The sequence below is a fragment of the Anoplopoma fimbria genome, unplaced genomic scaffold, assembly GCF_027596085.1.
Source record: "Anoplopoma fimbria isolate UVic2021 breed Golden Eagle Sablefish unplaced genomic scaffold, Afim_UVic_2022 Un_contig_11529_pilon_pilon, whole genome shotgun sequence".
Taxonomy (NCBI): domain Eukaryota; kingdom Metazoa; phylum Chordata; class Actinopteri; order Perciformes; family Anoplopomatidae; genus Anoplopoma; species Anoplopoma fimbria.
The window spans coordinates 2323-6118 of NW_026550898.1; the positions used below are offsets into that span (position 1 = coordinate 2323).

General features: G+C 41.5%; 1 pseudogene; it reads left to right on the forward strand.

The window, feature by feature from the left end:
- Positions 1-1077: 1077 nt before the first annotated feature.
- LOC129115304 (butyrophilin subfamily 3 member A2-like) lies at positions 1078-3538 on the forward strand (annotated as a pseudogene).
- Positions 3539-3796: the final 258 nt, after the last annotated feature.

Genomic DNA, 3796 nt, shown 5'->3' on the forward strand with positions numbered 1-3796 from the left:
GACCTTCCTTTGCCTTGCACCGCAGATGGATTCTTGCAATATGTGGGATTAAATATCACATAATTAATCAATTTTGTCAGGCTTCAAATAATGCGTTTTTGTCCGGTAAGCCAGAGCACTGACCAATCAGCTTCCTGTGAGGAGCTACAGGCAGCTAGGGGCGGGGCTTAGGTGTGTGCGAGACGACATCGAGGGCTCCTAAAGAGGTTAGCATAGATGCTACAGTAGCATCAGTTCCATCAGAACTTGAGAGTATATGTTCATTGAAAGAAAAGCAAAGAATGACACTGAAAGTTTTTTTCTCCCAATAAAACATGTTCTCTCTTCTCCTGACTCTCTTCAGTAAGAGTTTGACTGACAGATGGTTCATCCAATCACCTGGGTGTATCTTTGTGAAAGGGCCTGCCCTTTTCCCAACGGTTTCCAATGACAGCTTTCTAAGATTGGCGTCAATGAGCCCTTCCTACCATCTGGGATTAAAGTCCATGATTTTATAATAAACTATCATTCAGCCGTCCGTCTTCTGTGCTGAGATAACATACTGACTCCTGCAGGTATGAGATATTTTATGAATACGGTTAATATCTTCTATGCTTTAAAATTAAAGTTTACCTACATTTCAACTAAAACAAAGGAATAGAATGGAAACAACTTTTAAAAGCTCGGGAACTTTAAATAATGTGAACATAGTTTCTTTAAAGCCTTTTTAACAAAGTGCTGATGCCATGTTTTTTTTTTCTGGAGAAGAAAGACGGCAATCTACAAATCAGTGAAAAGAAGCTGACATATTTTATTCACTGTAAATTTGCCAATTGGTCTGACTTTGATGATTTAAAGTGTAAGCACAGACAACTTCACAAATTTTAATCTGTACGAACACGAAAGTGAAGGATGATCAGCAAGGGAGTGAAGAAAGCACCAAACCCGCTTGTACAAAATGATTGTTCCCGATAGAGACCTCAAAGAGTAACGTCATCAGCGTTTATCGTGTTTAAATTAATGAAGTATTACAGGCAGGCCTGTAAAAAAGACAATTTGAAAAGGTAGATTGACAAATTGTACCAATTTCAGAGCTCCATGATGTTTAATCTGAAGGATGAACAATCCCAAAACGTCGACCCTTGACCTTCAGTGTTTTGGTTTTCCATCACGCTGCTGTCCTGCTTCTGCTGATAAACTGCTGTAAAGGTAACTTACATCTTCATTCATTTTGTGATTAAAGTTTAAAGGCTGCCTGTCAATCATGGTAAGGGTTAGTGTTGTCGCAGCTTGTTTTGGGGAAACACAAATCACACACACAAACTTGTATGAATTACATTATAAAGCAGATGAGACTAAGTTTAGTTATAAAATACCATCATTTCTTCCTCAGGTCAGTCTCAGGTAATCAGCCCACGTCTGCCAATAGTAGCAGTAGCTGGTGATGACATCATTTTGCCATGTCACATCAAACCTGCCATGGATGTTGCTTTCACGACTGTGGAGTGGACGAGACCTGACCTGAAACCCAGATTTGTCCATGTGTGGCGTTCTGGTCAAGAACTTCTAGATGATCAGCATCCATTGTACAAGGGAAGAACTTCACTGTTCACCAACAAACTGAAGTCAGGAGACATTTCACTACAACTCTCCAAAGTGAAACAGTCTGATAAGGGAACATACAGGTGCTTTGTTCCCATGTTGAATAAAGACTCTACTGTTGAGCTTGTCTTTGGTAAGTGGGCATTTAATTTGTACATCTATTCATCCACAGAGAGGTTAACCCCACACTGTATCTCCTGAGAGGGGCCAGTAGTGAGTAGGGAAACATTGAGCGACCGTCTTCTTAGTTTTAGGCGATGCTGACTGTCACTTTCACTAGATTAAATGACAAATGTTGTGGTCAAGGCAGAGATGCTCACATGTCATCTCTTGCAAGTCCAACTTAAGTGTCTTATGGTTATGTGAGCGTTCTGTCATCGGCTGCAAACCAGCCGGTCTCTTAGAACACTGCAGAGCTATTTCCATGGAATTAAAAGCATGTAGGCAACTGTATCATCATCGATCCTTTATCTATAAGGATGAGCATTCAAAAATATCTGTTACATATTTTTCAACAACAATTATGTATACTCCGAGATTGGTCCTCACCTGTCTAATGGGCACTTGACTGACAAAAAGGGTAATAGATGCCCACAGTGGCAATTTTGCCCAACAGAATGGCACGTTTGCCAACCATAGTGGTACTTAGTCAACCAAAAGGGCATTTGAACTAACCAGTTGGGCCATTGGACTGACAAAGGGGTACTTGGACAAACCAGAAGGTTGTTTGGATTGACCACAGGGAAATTAGGCCAACCTCAGCAGCATTTGGAGCGAACAGAAGGATTCTTGTCCTGACAAAAGGGTACTGTACTCAAGGGCCAAGCAGAAGGCATTGGGGCCGACTAGAGGGGTACTTTGGGAAACCACAGAGGTACCTGTATCACTCACAGGGGCATTTCAATCCAGCTGACCAGAGGAGCAATTGGGCAAACTGGGGTGATTAGACTGACAAGGTTGACACTTGGATTAACAGCGATACTTGGGACAACCATAGGGGCACCCGGAATGAACATAGGACATAGCCATTTTTGCATTTGGGCCAACTACGGGAATTTGAGCTGAGCAGAATGGCACTTTGGTAAAAGAGACAAACTGAGGTGACCATAATGACATTTGGAGTGACCAGACGAGTACTTGGGGTGACGAAAGGGTCATCTTGGCCCACCAGAAGGATATTTAGTCCAACCAAAGGGAAATTGGACCAACACAAGGGGCATTGCGCAAACTTCTGGGTCAGGCTGTCATTGTTGAGCCTGTTGCCCATTACTTCAGGTAAAACAATAATTATTGAAATGTTGTATAAGTATGTAGATATAATGATTAAAAAAAGTTTTCATCAACATTTCTTTTTACTGCTTAGCTCAAACCGGCCAACATTCTTATGCCAACTTTACATTCCAACAATTTTTGAAATTTCTATTCTCCATTAGGTTCTGTCTCCTCACCTGAAATAGATATTTACAAAGCCAGCAATGGATTTCTGTTAGAGTGTAAATGTAATGGCTGGTATCCAGAGCCGGAGGTGTTGTGGCTGGACGCTGAGGGAAACCTCCTCTCTGCTGGACCTACAGAGACAGTCAGAGGTCTGATGACCTCTATACTGTCAGCAGCAGAGTGACTGTGGAGAAGAGACACAGCAACAGCTTCACCTGTAGAGTCCAACAGAAGAACACCAACCAGACCAGAGAGACACACATCAGTCTATCAGGTAGAATACATATTTTTGAGTCATTGGTGTCATCAGTTTTTTAGTTACAGACAGTTGTAGGCTGTAACTAACAGTCAGTCTAGTTATCTTAACACTGTTAACAGTATGTTTTGTGTTTTCTATTTTCAGCTGATCTCTTTAAGGCCCAGTCTAGTTCTGCTATTCGCATTTCCATCTGCTTGGCTGTGTGCATCGTGGCTGTTGTTGCAGTTGTAGTTGCTCTGTGGAAATGGGGACAAAACAAAAGTAAGTTTGGAATTCATTGTTCTTCTTTTAAAGCCTTTTTTTTCATCTCTTGCATGGTTATTTTACATTTATTATGTTAAGAGTGTCGGGCTAAAGAGGGATGAGAACCACTTGATGCGATCTGATCCTCTGTGTCATCCAGTGCAAATGTTGAACATGCAAACTGTTGGTATTATACAACTGATACCAAAGGCCCTACGTCGTCTTCAAATTAAAAGTATCAGTCCGGAGCACAGTTGTTCCTCAGACTCACAGGCT